This window comes from Dipodomys spectabilis, unplaced genomic scaffold (genome assembly GCF_019054845.1).
Source record: "Dipodomys spectabilis isolate Male_0828 unplaced genomic scaffold, ASM1905484v1 ptg000333l, whole genome shotgun sequence".
In the NCBI taxonomy this organism is placed as follows: domain Eukaryota; kingdom Metazoa; phylum Chordata; class Mammalia; order Rodentia; family Heteromyidae; genus Dipodomys; species Dipodomys spectabilis.
Window position 1 is genome coordinate 2402911 of NW_024871010.1, and position 21307 is coordinate 2424217.

At 41.0% G+C, this 21307-nt stretch overlaps 1 pseudogene; it reads left to right on the forward strand.

Moving 5' to 3' along the window:
* The window catches only part of LOC122095054, a 49764-nt pseudogene extending 28694 nt beyond the window's left edge, over window positions 1–21070 (forward strand).
* The last annotated feature ends 237 nt before the right edge of the window (window positions 21071–21307 follow it).

Sequence of the window (21307 nt, forward strand, 5' to 3'; positions counted from 1 at the left end):
ATTCCAGGTCCGAACCATAATGAATATGATTTTAATGAGTAGCATTAAAAATTGGAAAAATTATGTAAGTATATCCTAATTTCTATTTAAACAATATAAACTAATACACCTTAGAATCCTGACGACCGCCTCTCTACTCCTATCCTCACCAAGTTTTTAATCTCCTGTTACCTGGGGAAAAAATTTCAAGCCCCAACCTTTTCCATGTATGTCTATCAAACGATGAGATTTGTCCCACCATCAGAGATCTGGTTACTGATATCACTGAATGCCAAAGGAAATCAGTCAGAAGACCACAGAGACTGCCATTGAAAAGAAGAGGGGGGACCATGAATGCACAAAAAATAGAAATTTAAGGCTTAAAAATAGTTTAGAGGTCATGCACTCATTCTCACACCTGTAACCCTAGGTACTAAGTCTGAGATCTAAAGATAAGAGATTGAAAGCCAGTCTTAGGAAGAAAGTTTATGAGACTCTTATTTCCAAGTAAGCACTGAAAAGGTGAATAAGCTACATCACAGTAAAAGGTCCTGAGTTCAAGACCACATAACAGCAAACACAAAATTAAGTGATTTAATTGGAGGACAGAGGGCTGTGCATATGTGGGACTTGCCAGGGGAAGAGAGGATCTTCTCAGTGAGCCTGTCCTTTGCTCAGGGTTGGGAGAGATCTCCCGGGAAGTAGTTCCTAGCATACCTACAAGTTAGTCTCTGGCTTACCTGTGTGTGTGTGTGTGTGTGTGTGTGTGTGTGTGTGTGTGTCCCACTATTAGGTCTTGAAAAATGGATCTCTCATTCTTACTGGGGTTCTTTGTTTTATTTTGTTTTGGCCTGTGGCTGGTGCTATGCCATATAGTTATGCCTCTAGTATCATTATTTTTGCTAGTTAATTGGAGATAACAATCTTGAAAACTTGTCAGCCTAGGCTGACTTTGAATGTTGGTCCTCAGATGTCAGCTTCCTGAGTAGCTAGAATTGTATCCATGAGACAATAGTGCCTCGCATAAAATGTATGTTTAATTATGTGCTCATTGTCTTCTGAGGCTGAGTAATATAAAAATGAATATGGCATCATCTTTTCCTTCACTAACCTAAGAAACTATTCTTGTTTGACAGTGCTTTCGTAAACGTAACTTTTCACTCCCAGTCTGCTATGCAGAAATTTTCCTTTTATTTATACATTTTTATTTATTTATTTTTATTGTCAAGATGATGTACAGACAGTTTAATGTTACATAAGATAATAAGTACATTTCTTGACAAATTGTTACCCCATCCCTCAATTTTCTCCTGCTTTCTCTACCCCCATCACCCAGCCCCAAGTTGTACAGATCATTTCCAACATATTGTTTTGTTTATATTGTTGTTGTATTGGTTCCCCCCTTGACCTTTGTCTCTTCATTGTGTTACCAAACGTTTCTTTTAAAAATGCTATTTAGAGAAAAAGGTCACTAAGCATGGAATTTTCATGTGATTGTTCATTACTCATTCTTGTTGGCAGCGAGGGCTGGTGGTGAGGGTGCCTGGGTACACAGGGTCAGAGAAGCTTCAGAAATTCCTGCCTGGATTTGACCAGAGCTAGCACCACCGGTAGCCACTGTCAAAAGGCAGAAGCCACATTCTCAAGCAGAACTCATGAGGGAAGGAGATCATTAAAAACATTGGCATAGCTGGGTGCCAGTGGCTCATGGCTGCAATCTTAGCTACTCAAGAGGCTGAATCTGAGGATCACGGTTCAAAACCAGCCTAGGCAGAAAAGTCCATGAGACTCTTTTTTGTTGTTGTTGTTCCGTCGTGGGGCTTGAACTCTGGGCCTGGGCGCTATCCCTCAGCTCTTCAGCTCAAGGTGAGCACTCTACCGCTTAAGCCACAGCACCACTTCTGGTTTTCTAGTGGTTTATTGGAGATAAGAGTCTCACGGACTTTCCTGCCTGGGCTGGCTTTGAACCACGTTCCACAGATCTCAGCATCCTGAGTAGCTAGGATTACAGGCATGAGCCACCGGTGCCCGGTCCGTGAGACTCTTTTTTTTTTTTTAATTTTTTTTATTTTATTTTATTTGTAAACATACTATACAGAGGGGTTACAATTACATGGGCAGGATAATGCATACATTTCTTACCAAGCATTGCAGCCTCATCCTTTGTTTACCCTTCACATCCCTTCCCAGCCTCCCCCCCCACACTCAATCCTTCCCCCCCACCGACGTTGTAAAGCTCGTTTTTGACATGACAACTTGTATTTCTCATTGTTGCAACAGGTCCACCTGAATCCTTAAATGACTTGTTTTTCCCAATCTCCTCCACAAGATATACTGACATCAAATATAGTGAAATCGGGGTTATACTGTGGGGGAGGGACATACAAAGCAACAAAAAATAATCTTATAAATGCGTTAGAAAAACATGCATGAAAGAAAAAAAAACATTAAAATACATATCTAAGGGTTCATTTTCCTAACATCACATTATCTGACCTTTTCCGCTTGACTCATACATATACTAAATATTGCAAATAAGGGAAACCATGGGATTACAGGCATGAGCAACCGGTGCCCGATCCGTGAGACTCTTATCTCCAATAAACCACCAGAAAACCAAAAGTGGCGCTATGACTCAAGTGGTAGAGCATTTGCCTTGAGCTGAAGACCTGAGGGACAGTGCCTAGGGTCAGACTTCAAGCCCCATGACCAACAAAAGGGTTTTTGTTAGTTAACTGGAGACAAAAGTGTCAAAGAGTTTTTGGCTATGGCTGGCTTCAAACCACAAACCTCAGATCTTGTCCTCCTGAGTAGCTCAGATTTCAGAAGAGCCACCCTTGCCAATATCTTTTTATTTTATTTTATTTTATTTTTTTACTTTTTTTTTATTATGAGAATTCCATACAGAGCAGTTACAATTACATGGGCAAGATAACGAGTACATTTCTTATCAAGCATTGTTGACTCCTCGTTGTTTCCCCTTCCCATCCCTTCCCATACTACTCCCCTCCCCCCAAACGATCCTCCCCCAAGTTGTTAAGTTCGTTTTTTGACATAACAACTTGTACATCTTATTGGTGCAATGGGTCCACCTGTATCCCTAGTTAAACGATTTGTTTTTTCCCTTCTCCTCCACAAATTATCCCAACATCAAAAACAGTGAAAGTATGGGTTATACTGTGGGGGAGGGACATACAAAGCAACATAGAAATAATCTTATAAATATGATAGAAACAATTGCATGAAAGGAAAAAAAAAAAAACAAAAACAAAACCTCTGAATACGTACCTTTGGGTTCATTCCCCTAACATCAACTTATCTCACCTTTTCTGGTTGACTCAGACATATACTAGTTATTGCAAATAAGGGAAACCATGGGACCTATGATTCTTTGGGCCTGGCTTACTTCACTTAATATAATTTTTTCCAAGTCTTTCCAATTCCTAACAAATGGGGCAATGCCATTCGTTCTGATGGAGACATAGTATTCTATTGCGTATATATACCACATTTTCTTGAACCATTCATCTACCAAGGGGCATCTGGGTTGGTTCTATATCTTAACAATGGTAAATAATGCTGCAGTAAACATAGTTGTGCTGGGAGCTTTAGTGTGTTGTTGATTGTGAACATTTGGGTAAATGCCCAAAAGTGGGATTGCCGGGTCATAGGGGAGCTCTATGTGGAGTATTTTGAGCAACCTCCATACTGCTTTCCAAAGTGGTTGAACAAGTTTACACTCCCACCAACAATGCAGTAAGGTTCCCTTCTGTCCACATCCCCTCCAGCATCTGTTGTAATTGGACTTCTTGATTATAGACATTCTAACTGGTGTGAGTTGGTATATCAATATTGTTTTGATTTGCATTACTTTTATGGCTAGAGAGGTCGAGCATGTGTCTATTGGCCATTCTTCTTTCTTATTCAGAGAAGTTTCTCTTTACTTCTTTAGCCCACTTATTTATTGGGCAGTTGTTTCTTTGAAGATTTGTTGTTGGGAGATTTAATTTTTTGAGTTCCAGGTATATTTTAGATATAAGACCCTTGTCTGTTTTAAGGATAGTGAACATTTTCTCCCAATCCGTGGGCTTTCTATTAATCTTGTGAGTTATGTCCTTTGCCATACAGAAGCTATGCACTTTCATGCAATCCCATTTGTCCAACTTTTCTTTGATTTCTTGTGTTTCTGGGTCTCTATTAAGAAAATTTTGGCCTGTGCCAAGGAGACCTAGGGTTTCTCCTACTCCATCCTGTAAAGTTTTCACAGTGTCTGCTTTGACTCTGAGATCTTTGATCCATTTGGAGTTGATTCTGGTGCAAGGTGATATATAAGGATCTAGCTTTAGTTTCCTACAGGTAATTAATCAATTTTGCCAACACCATTTACTGAAGAGGCTGTCTTTCTTCCATTCTATTTTTTTAGCTCCTTTATCAAAGATTAAATGGCTATAGGTCTGTAGGTTCATTTCTGGGTTTTCAATTCTATTCTATTGGTCCTGAGGTCTGTTCTTGTGCCAATACCAAGCTGTTTTGATTACTGTGGCTTTATAGTAGAGTTTGAAAATTGGTATTGCTATTCCTCCAGCAGTGTTCTTCCTGTTAAGGATCATTTTTGCTATTTGGGGTCTTTTATTGTTCCATATGAATTTTTAGATTGCCTCTTCTATTTCCTTGAAGAATGAGGGTGGAATTTTGATAGGTATTGCGTTGAATTTGTAGATAGCCTTGGGAAGTATTGCCATTTTCACGATGTTGATCTTTCCAATCCAGGAGTTATTTGTCACTTTCTAAGTTCTGTTTTGATTTCCATTTTCAGGTTTTTAAAGTTTTCATCATAGAGGTCCTTCACTTCTTTGGTTAAGTTAATCCCTAGGTATTTTTTTTTTGTGGGGCTATTCTGAATGGAGTTTTTTTTCTTGATTTTAGCCACACTTTTCTCATTGTTGGCATATAGAAAAGCAATTGATTTTGGGGGGTTAATTTTATACCCTGCTACTTTGCCAAAGTTTTGAATCACAATGAGTAATTTGGGAGTGGAGTCCATGGGATTCTTAAAATACAAGATCACCTCATCTGCAAAGAGGCAGAGTTTTACTTCATTTTTCCCTATTTGGATCCACTTTATGTTTGCGTCTTGTCTTATTGCTGTAACTAAGCATTCTAATACTAGATTGAAGAGTAGAGGAGAGAGTGAGTATCCTTGTCTCTTTCCTGAGTTTAGAGTAAATGGCTTCAGTTTTTCACAATTGAGTATAATACTGGCTGTAGGTTTGTCTTATACAGCCTTTATTGTATTGAGGAATGTTCCATGGATTCCTAATTTTTCCAGAACCTTCATCATAAAGGGATGGTGGATCTTGTCAAATGTTTTTTCTGCATCTATTGAGATAAACATGTGGTTCTTATCCTTACCTTTGTTGATGTGATGAATTATGTTTATTGATTTGTGTATATTGAACCAGCACTGCATCCCTGAAATGAATCCTGTTTGATTGTGCTGTATGATGTTTTTGGATGAATTGTTGAAGCTGATTTGCCAAAATTTTGTTGAGAAGTTTGGCATCAATGTTCATCAAAGATATGGGTCTATAGTTCTTTGTTTGATTAGTTCATGCCGGGATTTGGAATGAGGGTTATTTATCTTCATAGAATGAATTCGGTAGTGAACCTTCTCTTTAATTTCATTGAAGTGTTGAATGAGTATTCGTGTGAGTTCTGCTTTGAAGGCCTTGTAGAATTCCACTGTAAAACAGCAGAAGGGAGTTCTCTGATTGCTGTTACTATTTCAATTCTTGATATGGGCCTGTTAAGATGGTTTAACTCATCTTGGTTTAGTCTCTGCATGTCGATATATGCTAGGAAAAGGTCCATTTTTGGCAAGTTCTCAAACTTATAAGCATAAAGTTTTGAGAAATATTCCCTTACAATATTCTGAATCTTGGTTGTTTCGGTGGTGATGTTACCATTCTCATCTCTGAGATTATTTATTTAGGTGTGTTCTCTTCTTTTTCTGATAAGATTTGCTAAGGGTCTGTCAATTTTGTTAATGTTTTTGAAGAACCAACTCTTTCTTTTGTTGATTCTTTCTATGATTTTTTTGGATTCTAATTCATTTATTTCTGATTTAACTTTCTTTATTTCTTTCCGTCTACTGGATTGGGTTTATCTTGCTGCTCTTTTTCAAGGAGGCTCAGCTGTCTCATTAAATTGTTGGTTTCAGCTCTCTCCAATTTGTTGATGTAGGAACTCAGAGCTATAAACTTGCCTCTGAGTACTGTCTTTGCTGTGTCCCATAGGTGCTGTTAATTTTTGTGTTCATTTTTGTTGAATATCATGAACAATTGAATTTTGTTTCTAATCCCTTCCATGACCCACTGGTGGTTCAACAGTGTGTTGTTCAGCCTCCATATGTTACAGGACTTTCTTTGGTGGATTTTGGTGTTGAGTTCTAATTTTATTCCCTTGTGGTCTCAGAGAATGCAAGGTATAATTTCAATGTTTCTGAATTTGGACAAATTTGCTTTGTGATCTAAAATGTTGTCTATTTTGGAAAATGTTCCATGTGCTGCTGAGAAAAACGTGTATTCTGATGCTGCTAGGTGAAATATTCGGTAGATGTCTGTTAAATCTAGTTGATCTATGCAGTTGTTTCGGTCTGCGGTTTCTATGTTGAGTTTTTGCTGAGTTGATCTATCTAGTGGCGATAGTGGAGTGTTACAGTCCCCAACAATTAATGTCTTTAGATCTATATGAGATTTGAGAGAAAGGAGTGTTTCTCTGATAAATTTGGGTGTTCCTTTGTTTGGCGAATAACTATTTACAATTGTACTATCCTCCTGAAGGAGAGATCCCTTCATTAGTGTGTAGCGACCTTCTTTATCTCTTCTAACTAATTTTAATTTGCAGTCTATTTTATCTGATATTAGTATCGCAACTCCTGCCTGTTTATGGGGATCGTTTGCTTTGTAGATTTTGTTCCAGCCTTTCAAAGTCAAAATGTGTTTGTTTTTATGGTCCTTGCCCAGTTTCTATACAAGACTGCCCAACACCTTGCTACCTTGTTATCATCTCCACTGGGTGAGAAGCACATGTGAAGGCTACTCTGATCTAATTCACTTAGTAAAGAAAGGCATATGCAACGTGAGTAATTTTCTACATTCTGGAGTTGGCAAGTTAAGGTATAAATGATTCTTGATTTCTAGATCCGTTGCTGTTGGTGAGAAGACAAACATACTCATGAAATATTTTTATTTATTATTAGTATGAACAATGAATTAATTCAGATCAGGCATGAAGAAGCACCAAGCTCTTCTCCATGAGTGGTACAGGGCTGACGATGGATGTGATGGAAAAAGATGGGGTCAGCTGAAACAAAGAGGCTACCCCTCTTGATCTTTGCACTGTTTAGCCAGTATGTCTGAAAGAAGACCCCTGTCTCTGCCAGGTGCTTGTGGCTCATGCTTATAATCCACGTTATTCATGAAGCAAACATCTGAGGAATGAGGTTCAAAGCCAGCCTGTGTAGGGAAGTTCATGAGACTCATCACTAATTAGGAGCCCAAATATCTGGAAGTGAAACTGTGGCCTAAGTTCTGCTCTTGACTAAAAATCAAACAAACAAGAAAAAATAAACAAACAGAAAAACTGACTGAGCCAGTCCCTGAGATCAAGCCCAAGACCAGCACAAAAGATGGAGGAGGAAGAGAAGCCCTCTTCCATACTAGAATCCGCACTCCGCACCCCCATAGAGAGTTCTCAGAGGGCTGGAGCTGACTCCTCTATGTAAGTGTCAAAGAGCAGAAATGGAGAAAATGAGCATTTCTGGTGAAAGGAGCACTGGTGCAACAGCAAGCTGGGGCAAAAGGGAAAGGCTCCAGCTTGGCATTGCCAATTGCACAGCAGTTATCCCAGGCGTTTTTATGGCTGAGGCCTCTGGACATCTCCAAGGCAGAATATCTCTATTTTAGATTATAAAAAATACTGTGATACTTCATGAGCTGAAACCTTTAAAATGGAGATATTTGATAACTATTTTCCTATACACAAAGATGATATCTACTGCTCATTTAAAAACAAATCCAAGGAAAGAAATATAATTGTAATGGGAGAGTGCTTACCTTACATGCATGATGTCCTGGGTTCCATCTAAAGCACTGGAGAAAAAAATGAGAAAACATGGAAAAACCGCCCAGAGTTATCAGAGCATAAAAAGAGCATGTCTGTGCAATGGAGGCAAAGTCTCTCTCCCAGAGAAGTTGTCTTTTACTTTGGCCTTGAGCCGTCCTGTGTGCAGGCTCCTTGACATCATATCATGGCCCATCGCCCCTGGAACAATAAACACTGTGATGAGGTGACTATACCCCAGAGGTAGGTACCAAAATTATAACCTACTCAGAAGGACTAAAGAATGCATAAAGATCTTGGGTTGGCTTTTTGGAGCCTCGGACTAGGCCTGGGGAGTGATATGACCTGCAGACTGTCCAATGGTCTTGAGAGACATATAGCTCATTCCTAAAGACACCTCATTAATACTTACATAACCCACATCAACTAGTGCCTTCCCTCCCATGGGCCTGTCCTGTCTAGCAAGGGTTCTGATGGTCTTTTCCTTCAATAAAGTTATGCTGTCTTACCTCTTCCTTTTTGTCTGTAGACTCTTTCCTCAAACAAAGGAGACAAAGGACCTGATCCAGGTGTTACATTTTATTTTTCTTGTCAGTCGAAAGGCTTGAACTCAGGACCTAGACACTGTCCCTCGTGGCTAGTGCTTTTCCACTTTGAGCCACAGGACCACTTCTGGTTTTCTGGTGGTTAATTGGAGATAAGTCTCAAACTTTTCTACCTGGGCTGGATTGAAACTCTGAAGTTCAGACCTCAGCGTCCTAAATAGCTAGGATTACAGGTGTGTGAGCCACCAGTGCTGGACAAATGGTTGTGTGTGTGTGTGTGTGTGTGTGTGTATGTGTGTGTGTGTTGGTCCTAAGGCTTAAATTAATGCCTAAACGTTGACTTGGATTTTTTTTTTTTCTGAAGATTAGTGCTCTACCACTTCAGTCATAGCTCTACTTCGGGATTTTTGGTGGTTAATTAGGGATAAGAATCTCACTGAATTTTCTTGCCTGGACTGGCCTTGAACTTAGATCCTCAGATCTTAGTCTGCTGAGTATCAAGAAATACCAGCTAGAGCCACCACCACCACAGCTGAGTATTGTATTTTCTTCCATTCTCTGCTAACTCATGATAAAGAGGCTCTTTCCTAAATTCCCATAGATTTTAGAGTGCTGTGTGGAACACCAGCTATGCACAAGTAATGAAAGCTGAAAATCTCAATGGGAAAATGGTGCCCTTCTATGGATATTCTGCATCATTCACTATAGTACTGAGCAGTCCCATATGCAGACACTATACATCCCATCACCATGGCACTGAGCAGTCTTGTGAACAGAGCCATAGACATTGGATCAATATGGCCCTGAGCAGTCCTGTGTGTAGACCCAAAAGATATCAAATAACCATGACCTTGATAGTTAAGCATGTGACCCCTACATTAGGATAAAAACCCAACAGTGAAGACTTTCATAGGGGAGGCTGGACGTGAGGGATGTGTTTATTAGAGGAAAGTGGCTGCTAACAGATCTGAAGTGGGTGGGTGACATGGTGGAGTAGGGTCTTGGAAAGCTTCTACTGGGAGGTATGTGTCCATGGTGTCTTCAAGGAGCAGATGTGTCTGTGTTAGGGAAGAAATGACTAAAAGAAGGATTCAGCTTGTTTCCCCTGTGGTCTATGGAATTCATTTACTAGGAACAATCAGGATATAATCTGTGTATGAGAAACAAAGGTTTCACCTATCATCTACTCAATGCATGGGGATGAGACTCTGGTCCAGGGAAACCTTGTGCTGAGTGGCTGACATCACTAAGTCACACATCTGTGAGTACCCATCATGTTTGCTGACTCAACACCTAGGTATACCATGTGTGATTGAAACAAACGCATTCCCGGTGTGTCCCTTGGGCACTGATGATACTCTAGCACAGGTTTGGTGGCAACACAAAAAGGGCTCAAGATAAAAGCATTCAGAATCCACCAGCTTTGGTGCCCAGGAATTATAAAAAAAGGTCTGTTTTGAAGCAGGCCATCATGTTGATACTGAAAACCTAATAACTGAATCACATATTTTGTCTCTATGATCTCAAAGAATGAGTTCATGGATACAGAGGGAAGAATAAAACAGCAATGATATATTGAAGAAGAGAATATCAAATGTCTTGCTAGACAGGAGGGGTCCTAAGGGAGGTACTTACTGGGATGCTTTGTACAGGGTTTTATTGTCTGTAGGACAGAGCTATGTGACTCTCAAGGTCATAGGTCAGTCTGTGGCCATATCCATCCCAGACCCAATCAGAGGTGTCACACAGCCTGTATGAGATATCTGCATCCTTTAGCCCTTTTAATGGATGTCTGGTCCAGCAGACACCTGTGAGGCTCAGTCAGGTCACTGTTCACATGGAAGTCTACTAGTGGTTCAATTGATAGAGCTTCTCTTTGAGCTTTGTGTTGTGTGTTGTGTGTGTGTGTGTGTGTGTGTGTGTGTGTGTGTGTGTGTGTGTGTGTGTGGTTAATTGGAAATAGGAGTTCCAAGAACTTTCCTTCCCTTCTGGGCTAACACTGAACCATGATCTGCAGATCTCAGCCTCATGATTAGCTAGGATTACAGATGTGATCCATAAACAAAGGGCTGAAAAAGTAGTCTTTTAATAAATTCATTTAAAGGAAGTATGAAAACAGCACCATTACTTAAAATTCAATCACCCCTGAGTATCCTCATGGAATGGGCTCGAGGACCCCCACCAATAACAACATCTTCACACACTCAAGTTCTTTATATAAAATAGTATTTGTATAGAACCTACAAATAATCTGCCACACACATTCAAGTGTCTCTACATGACATCATACTTATTAACAGGTACATGCTATGTAGCCAGTGGTTTTACTATAGAGTACAGTACAAGTATATGAGAAGAAAATAGTGTATAATTATTTCCCTTGACAAGCCACATTTGGCGGAATGTACAGTGTTGGCATGTGCAGAGACAATAGCAGGTGAATTAAAGGTGAACCTGAAGATGAAAACTGGCAGGAATGGAGACGAGAAACATGCGAGGAGGTGGAGAAGGAATGGGTTAAGGCCTGAGGCATTTGGAACTTGCGGACTGGAGAAGAGGAGCCAGTGGCCCAATAAACAGTACTGGGGAAGGAAAAGGGATGAAGAGGAAGGATTAATTCACATATATTTGTTCTTATCCTGTCAAGATTTATTTAGCTTCCTTCAGAATTGAAGTTCTAAGAGAATTATCAGAATTCTCAAGTCCATTCCTTACTAAGTCAGAAATGGATTTCATCTCACAACAAGATGGTAATCACAAAAATATTCAACAGCTCCATGGAAGTTTTAAAGGGTAATATCAATCAATGACTTGAATTACCTTGACAAGGAAGACACCTGTAAGGGTTTATGGGTGAGTAACTTCAAAAACTCCAACAATGACAACTGGCTCTTAACAGCCCAACACTCATCATGAAGCAAGGAGCTCTTCCTTCAATGTTGTCTTTTCCATTTTTTGTGAAGCAAGATTACCATATTGTTCTCTGTAATTTAAGAGACAGTGTCGAGAAAGAGAATGGATAAGTTTGAATCACCTCTTGATGACAAGAAAGCTGAAGCAATTTGATTGTCTCATGACTGTCTCATTGACCAAGGGGCAAAAAGGGTAGTCACAGTTGAGTGGCATTTTCCATCCACACTCCAAATGCATTTCTACTTTCTTCTGCCTGTTCTGAATCCACATAAGCTAGCTTATATTGACAGCATCAGTAAAGACTGACTAGCCCCGGAGGATTGGCAGGGATGGGATGGTGTGCAAAAGGCGGAAGTGACCAGGAGGCCTGAAAAGAAGGGAGGGCTGAAGTGAGAGAACCACTGCTAATCCCTCTTCAAAAAATCCCTCAATGGCTGAACCAATCTTTTCTGTTTCTATGTCTCAAATGCTGTAATTTCTGTAATGAATGCTGAGAGTCACTTAAAATCATAAGCTCTGCCCCTAAGTTTCTTGTCAATTATAGGCCTACGTCAACTCTTGTCCCCACAGGCAAAAAAATATGTTCCTCCGGTGGACCTAGAGCCTGGAACCTTAGACTCAGTGAGATCAGGACCATTTGGCCAGAGCTTCAGGCCAGACAACTTCATATTTGGTATGTCATCATGGTCTATGGGTCCTAACATCCAGGCACTCCAGTGCTGGGCTGAGCCTTCATACACCTAGATATTGTCCTCAGCTAACCCACCTATTCCAGTCCACTGGAGTCATGCCCCTGGCCACTCAGACAGCTCAGATAAGTGCCACTCTTCAAGCACTCTATGACAAAGTAGCCTCTAAAGGGAAAGATCAGCAATCAGGGAAAGCCTCCAACAAGGTTTCAGCGCTGCTGGTCATTTCAAAGGCCCGGCAATAACAGAGAACTACTTCAGGACACCAGAAAGCAAAGCACAGCTATGTGTGAGCAAGGTGCAGACAAGTGCTTGCAGCTTAGCTTTCCTATGATCACACTGTGCTCCTGTCCCTCCTGTGAAAATAACTACATTTCCAGTATTGAGGCAGGCTCTGTTCTTCATTTCTACAAGTAGTTGATTTGGGTTAAAATGTATCTTCCTCCATATTGTCTTTATTTCTTTAGAACCTGGGTGATTTGTAGGGTCCCAGATACATTGAAAACATTTCCTTTATTTCACCAAAGTTATCTAAAGTAAAAGCAAAGGTTGGCTCAGAAGAGTCCTATTGTCTTCATAATACAAATGTCACAGTAAATATTCTTGGAGTGTGTGTCTCATCATGTCTGATAGGCCAGAGCGGGTCAGCCAATAACTGGGCCAAGGGCTACTACACAGAGGAAGCCGAGCTGGTGGAGCCGGTACTGGATGTGGTGAGGCGGAAGTCAGAAAGGTGTGACTGTCTACAGGGTTTCTAGCTGGCCCACTCCTTGGGAGGTGGCACCAGGTCAAGTATGGGCACCCTGATTCTCAACAATATTCAAGAAGGGTACCCAAACCGCATCATGAACACCTTCAGTGTCATGCCCTCCCTGAAGGTGTCAAACACAGTGCTGGAGCCCTACAACACGATCTTCTCTGTCCACCAGCTGGTGGAAAATGCAGATGAAACTTTCTGCATCGACAACGAGGTCCTGTACAACATCTGCTTCTGTAACTTGAAGCTGCCCATGCCCAACTATGGTGACCTGAACCACCTGGTGTCAGCCACCAACAGCGGGGTTACCACCTGCCTGTGCTTCCCTGGCCAGCTGAATGCAGACCTGCACAAGCTGGCCTTGAATCTGATGCTCTTTCCCGCCTGCACTTCTTCATGCCTGGCTTTGTGCCCCTGACCAGCCATGCCAGCCAGCAGTACCATGCTCTCTCAGTGCCCGAGTTTCACCCAGCAGATATTTGACGCTAAGAACTTGATGGTCAACTGTGATCTCCGCCATGGCTGCTACCTGACAGCGGCTGCCATCTTCCGAGGCTGCATGTCCATGAAGAGGTGGATGAGCAGATGCTCAACGTGCAGAACAAGAACAGCAGCTACGTTGGAGACTGGATCCCCAACAATGTGAAGACGGCTGTGTATGACATCGCCCCTTCCCTCCCCGCCCCCCACATGGACTCACGATGTTGGCCACCTTCATCGGCAACAACATGGCCATCTAGGATCCCTTCAAGTGCATCTCAGAGCAGTTCAGTGCCATGTTCCAGTGCAATGCATTCTTGCACTGGTACATAGGTAAGGGCATAGATGAAATGGAGTTCACTGAAGCTGAGAGCAATATCAATGACCTGGTGTCCGAGTACCAGCAGTGCCAAGATGCTACTGCTGATGAACAGGGGAAATTTGAAGAAGACTTGGTGGAGGAACTAGTTTAAGACTTCCCATTGCTAGCAGTGCAACAGGAGTGTCAGAGCCTGCCTACTTCTCAAATTAATGGTGCTTTCCTGAGCTCCTGTTGTCCTGCAGTGGGATTCTTGCTGTGTATCATTATGCACAGCCTTTCCTGTCAGGAACTCACGGGTGGTGAATGTAAAAATACAGATTACTTTTAAATATGATTGTATGAAAGCCTTATTTATATAAATAAAGAAGTATACATTTTATACTCTTAGTCCTTATTCTTCTTAAGAATCCCTTTTATTCTTTCAATGTATTTGAAATATAAAGTTGGCCAGCAGGATTTAATCTTAGCAATATAGGACTGGTGCTCAAGAGGAGTTTCAAATTCATGGTGTTCCTGCTATTTTGAAGAGGAGGATGACAAACGCCAATATTTTTTATTTTCCCTGGCCCAGTTTTAAAGTTAGCAATCTCTCAATAGCATGCCAGTAGCAAAAAAGCAGGTTGAAGAGAAAGAAAACCAAATCTAGATGTTACAATTTTCCTAGTACCAATTTGATGTTTGTAGTACTGAAATGATTGACGTTCAAGGCTTGTCTGGGCACTGAGGTAGCAGGGCCTCTTCCTCCTTTATTCTGACACAGGACTGGCTATACCTGCCACCCATTACACATTCCTCTTTGGGAATGGAACCACAAAAGGCAGTTATGAATACTGGCCATTACAGATCTAATTCTCCTTCACACAATGGTAGGTTCTTGTCTCATGCCCCATCAGAGGGATTGCAGTCACATTCCCCAGAAACAGTAGCAGGAACCCCGATCCCTGTGCTTACAGTTCAGTTTACAGTGAAGCAGAACTCACAGGATGAGTGCAAGATCTTGGTTGCCAGGGTAGTTTCTCAAGGCATCTGGCAACATTAAGAACAGAAGTGAGTCTAGCTGTTTGAGGGAGTGAAAAGCTGACCAGCCCCATAGTGTATCAAGAACTGCTTGATTCTCTCCTTCCAAGTGAAGGAGAGAAGGGGAGACATGGCCCAATGACCCATTCTCATACTCACTTTTCCAGCATTCAAAGCTATCTGAGGCCCACGGGGAGTTGTAAGGACAAAAGGGATGCATGGAGCTAGCCAGTTGGGTATGGTTACTTTACATGAGTAAGATAGAAATCTCAATTGCTTAGAACCTACAATGGCCAGGAAGAGGTCAAACATTTCTGTTTTCACTGGAGGCCAAATCAGTCAAGGGTTCTTTTTGCAAGAATCTTTCACTCCTCTTGCAGTGAGGCTTCAGGTAGGTTGTCTGTGCCAGGCATTCCTCCATGGCCACCAATAACCTGTAATCCACTTTTTATTCAGAAAGAGGACCTATGGGAATCCAGCAACTTTTAGAAAGCTCTAAGAAAAAGATACCACTGGGTGAGGTCCAAGTTCGTGCTGCTAGTAAAGTTGGGAAATAGTAAGTTCCCTAAGCTTTCCTCTACCAGGCCTGAGGTTGGAGTAGGGTGGAGATGAGTGGGGTATAGATCTTTAAGCCAAGCTGATCTCACTCATTAGAAAGTAAACTTCCCCAGGGGGTGATCTGTGACTAGAAGCTGGATGTTTTCTGTCCTTGCCCCAAGGCATATCAAAGTGCAAATAGCTTCCAATGTGGGAGTCCTAGGGAGTAGGTGTTGGCCAGCAAATTGATATTCCTGGATCTCTAGTCCTGGAACTGATCAGGTTGGATGATCTCCAAATCCAATAAGGCTGCTGGGTCAGAACTGAAGGAAGGGGTTCCGGGAAGATGGCGGAGGAGAAGCTGGAATCTGAACAAGCTCTTGCATAGAAAACAGTTTCAGAGTTCCAGTGAACAGTCCCGCAGCCGCGGCCATACCTGAGCGCTCACGCAGAGAGTCCGGGACGAAGGAGCCAGACGCAGCGGGCGAGCGGATTCTACTCAACACCAGCAAGAACCGACAAGGAGCGGACAACTTCATTCTGCACTTTGCAGACCAGAGACGACCCAGGATCCAAGACTCGGCGTGAGTAGCCCCACTTCCTCACTCCTTCCCAGGGAGCAGAGGAGGGAAGGCCACCCCTCCCCCCCCAGCACCGGTGATCTCCATCTTGGATACCGACAAAGCTCAGAGGAGCGGCTAGCTCCAGCTCAGGCCTTGGAATAAAACGAGTCATTTAGCAGGTCACAAGAACTTAACGGCGAAGTGACCTCACAGACTCAGTTCCATCCAGGGAAAAGTCACCCAGCTCAGGCGCCAGCCATTGGAGTGGCACTCCTCACCGGGTAACCAGAGCCAGAGGCTGCCCCTCCCTCTAGCAGCCACCACAATCAATTGAAAAACAGAAACCCTGAGAATGGCTCCAGGCTGGGTGCTGTGAGTTTCTTTCACAAAATAGCCTCAGGGAAAAGCTACTGTTTGTTGAAAGGCCTCAACTCTACCCAGAACCTAGCCTCATCACTGCATCCCCCTCTTTTGTGATTCTCAAAGCAGATCACTCTCCCAGTAAACTAACCTGGGAGGGGGAATCTCAAAATCTTGGGTAAAGCAGAGCATTTTTCTGCCTGTTCCAACAAACTGACTTAAGAAACCAATCAAGCCACAGGACCTCAAGCTGACCAGAGACTCCAACCACACTCTGGTTACAGACAAAAGGGAGATACAGGACTCTTCCCACCCCTCCCCCCCCCAAAAAAAATCAAAGACCTTTTTTTTTTCTTCTTCTTCTTCTTCTTCTTTTCTTTTTTTCGTTTTGTTTTTTTTTTCTTCGTTTTTTGTTACCTTATATATATAAAAACAATTTTTTTGCTTTTCTAAAACTTTTATTAATCTTTAATTTTTGCCTCTTCTGAAAAAATAATTGTTTTCCATTAACTTTTTTTTTTTTTTTCTTTTCTCCTCTTATAATTTTTATTTTAGGAATACGTGAATGTGTGTTTTCCTTTCTTTTCTTGTCTTCTTTCTCTTTTTCTTTCATTCTTAATTATCTTTTTGTTTTTTGTCTAGCTCTACTGAACTTCTGATCTTTTCTTCTCACTTCCCTATCCTTTCCATCTTTTCCTCTTTGTTCTTCTTTATGTGACTTAACTCTTGTCCTGCACATCCTCAGATAAACCCATAGTTAACCAGTAGACCCTACCCCCCATTGTGTACACACTTAACCCACAAACTTATTACTCAATTCAAAACCTCTGAGAGTTAAATTAATTAATAGCAGTACTACCTCTTTATACCTATATAATATTTTAAGCATTTTTTTAAAGTTTTCCACATCTCCTCTATGTCCCTCCCTTTCTCTCAACATATTCATATTCCTCTATAAATAGATGGTCTTGTAATCTCTAAAATAACATTAACTTTTACGTTTCTATTTTTTTTCTGGTCTCTTTTCATTCCCCTTTCCCTTTCTCCTTTTTCTCTCTCTCTCTACTTGCATCCTACCCAACCTATTTCCTGCACTGTGATTAGGACATAGTTAACTCTCCCTGTGCCTCCCCACACCAATCTATTCCTATTTTTTACCCACATCTCTCCCTAACCCAAATTCTTCTCTGCGGTTCGAAGCCCTTTAACATATAGTTGTTTGATGTCGAATAGATGTATCTGTTGAACTAGATTGTATCTGTAGACTATTGACTGTACAAATGCAAACTTTGGTTGATGGTTGCCTTAAGATAGTGTTCTAGCACAAAACTGGTGCTATCTTCATCTCAAATGGGCAGAGTAAGCCAGGAAAACACAAGAAAAATGGCAAATTCGGGTATCTCAATTCCCAATCCTGATAATCAGGGGTTAGAACAGATAATGAATAATCCAGAGGAGAGTTCCCAAACAGCTCTACAAACACTGCTGGCAAACATGATAAATGAAAAGTTTGACAATGTACAAAGGACTCTGTATGAGCGTGACAGGGAGAGAGAGGAGGCATCCCAGAAGTTTATACAGGAATATCATAAGCGTGAGGAAGCTACTCAAAAACTGATACAGGATTTGTGTGAACAACTTGAGAATACTCAAAGAGAAAGGGAGGAATGGCGTGAGCAGGCTGAGAACACTCAAAGAGATCTGCAGGAATCCCACGAACGGGAGGAAGTTAATCAAAGAGTAATACAGGAATTGAGAGACCAGGTAGAGAACACACAAAGATCACTAAAGGCATTCATGGAATCCATTAACAAAGAGCTGAAGGAAGTCAGGGAGACCACAAAGGGAATGCTGAATGGAACCCAACAGAAGGAATGGGAGCCCAAAGAAACCATAACCAATCAACTAAGTGATTTGAGGACAAACACTGAACACCAAATTAAGGAAGTAAACAAATTCATACAAGACCTAAAACAGAGCTTCAACAAAGAACTTGAAGCCATCAAAGCTGACCAACTAGAAGGAAAAGAGATAAAAAACAAAGTAGAGAGTCTTGACAGCAGGTTAGACCATGCAGAAGATCGAATCTCAGGGATTGAAGACAGCCTAGATATTACAGAGAAAGAACATACAACCATCCAAGACAAGTCCAAGAAATATGATAGATCTATCCAACACCTGGAAGACACCATCAGAAGGCCTAATCTAAGGATAATGGGTGTAGTGGAGCACCTAGAAGCAGAAGTTAATGGTCTAGGAAATTTGTTTAACAGGATCCTAGCAGAGAACTTCCCAAACATGCAAAAAGATAGGCCTGTCCAGATACAAGAAGCCTTTAGAACCCCAAATAGACCAGACCACAATAGGACATCCCACCGCCACATTATAATCCACACAGGATCAACTCAGAACAAGGAAAAGATCCTTAAAGCTGTCAGAGAGAAAAGGGTAATCACTTATAAAGGGAAACCAATTAGAATCACCTCAGATTTCTCAGCAGAGACAATCAAAGCAAGAAGAGCCTGGAACGATGTATGCCATGCCCTAAAAACAAACAACTATCAACCAAGAATACTGTACCCAGCTAAACTCTCCTTCATAACCGAAGGCCAAATAAAAACCTTCCATAGCAAAGAAAAATTGAAACAATACATCTCCACCAAACCAGCCCTACAAAAGATTCTTAAAGATGTCCTACACATAGAAAACCAACAAGACCGCAATAAAGGCCAAGAAACTGCACCCAAACTGAGAATCCAAGAACCATAGGAAGAACCCAGTTTTCGCAGCCCCCAAAAAGGTAGATAACATGGCAGGAACTCCCAAATACCTCTCAGTCCTATCTCTTAATGTTAACGGACTGAACTCTCCAATTAAGCGACATAGACTGTCTAGTTGGATTAAAAAACAAAACCCTTCTATCTGCTGCCTGCAGGAGTCACATCTTGCCCATAAAAACAAACACATTTTCAATGTGAAAGGCTGGAACAAAATCTACCAAGCAAACGGACCGCATAAACAGGCGGGAGTTGCAATCCTAATATCAGATAAAATAGACTTCAAATTAAAATTCGTGAAAAGAGATAAAGAAGGTCACTACATACTAATTAAAGGATCTCTCCTTCAGGAGGATATTACAATTCTAAATATCTATTCACCAAACAATGGAGCACCCAAATTTATCAAAGAAACACTACTTTCCCTCAAATCCCATATAGATCCAAAGACATTAATAGTTGGGGATTTTAACACACCACTCTCCCCACTAGATAGATCAACTCGGCAAAAACTCAACAGAGAAACCACAGATCTAAACAGCTGCATAGATCAACTAGACTTAACAGACATTAACCGAACATTTCACCCAGAAGCATCAGAATACAAGTTTTTCTCAGCAGCACATGGAACGTTTTCTAAAATAGACCACATTTTAGGCCACAAAGCAAACTTGTCTAAATTCAGAAACATTGAAGTTATACCTTGCATTCTCTCTGACCACAAGGGAATAAAATTAGAACTCAACACCAAAAGCCACCAAAGAATGTCCGGTATCACATGGAGGCTGAACAACACACTGCTTAATCATGAGTGGGTCATGGAAGAGATTAGAAAGGAAATTCAAATGTTCATGCTATTCAACAAAAATGAACACAAAAATTACCAGCTCCTCTGGGACACAGCAAAGGCAGTACTCAGAGGCAAGTTTATAGCTCTGAGCTCCTACATCAACAAATTGGAGAGATCTGAAACTAGCAATTTAATGACGCATCTAAACCTCCTTGAAAAAGAGCAGCAAGATAAACCCCAATCCAGTAGACGGAAAGAAATAATCAAAATTAAATCAGAATTAAATGAATTAGAATCCAAAAAAACTATAGAAAGAATCAACAAAACAAAGAGTTGGTTCTTTGAAAAACTTAACAAAATTGACAGACCCTTAGCAAATCTTATCAGAAAAAGAAAAGAACACACCCAAATTAATAAACTCAGAGATGAGAATGGAAACATCACCACGGAAACAACCAAGATTCAGAACATTATAAGGGAATACTTCTCAAAACTGTATGCTAATAAGTTTGAGAACTTGACAGAAATGGACCTCTTCCTAGCAAATATTGACATGCCAAAACTAAACCAAGATGAGTTAAACTATCTTAACAGGCCCATATCAAGCATTGAAATAGAAACAGCAATAAGAGACCTCCCAGCTAAGAAAAGTCCAGGACCAGATGGTTTTACAGCGGAATTTTACAAGGCCTTCAAAGCAGAGCTCACACCAATTCTCCTCCAACTCTTCAATGAAATTGAAAGAGAAAGCTCACTACCGAACACATTCTATGAAGCCATCATAACCCTCATCCCAAAACCAGGCAGGGACTCATCAAAGAAAGAGAACTATAGACCCATTTCTTTGATGAACATTGATGTAAAACTTCTCAACAAAATTTTGGCCAAACGACTTCAACAATTCATCCAAAAAATCATACACCACGATCAAACAGGATTCATTTCAGGGATGCAAAGCTGGTTCAATATACGCAAATCAATTAATATTATTCATCACATCAACAGGAGCAAGAATAAGAACCACATGGTTATCTCAATAGACGCAGAAAAAGCATTCGACAAGATCCAACACCCCTTTATGATGAAGGTTTTGGAAAAATTAGGAATCCATGGAACATTCCTCAGTACAATAAAGGCTGTATATGACAAACCTACAGCCAGCATTATACTCAATGGTGAAAAACTAAAGCCATTTCCTCTTAACTCAGGAACAAGACAAGGATGCCCACTCTCTCCACTTCTCTTCAATCTAGTGTTAGAATGCCTAGCTACAGCAATAAGACAAGATGCAGACATAAAGGGGATCCAAATAGGGAAAGAAGAAATAAAACTCTCCCTCTTTGCAGATGACATGATCTTGTATTTAAAGAATCCCATAGACTCCACTCCCAAATTACTTAAGCTGATTCAAAACTTTGGCAAAGTAGCAGGTTATAAAATTAACCCCCCAAAAT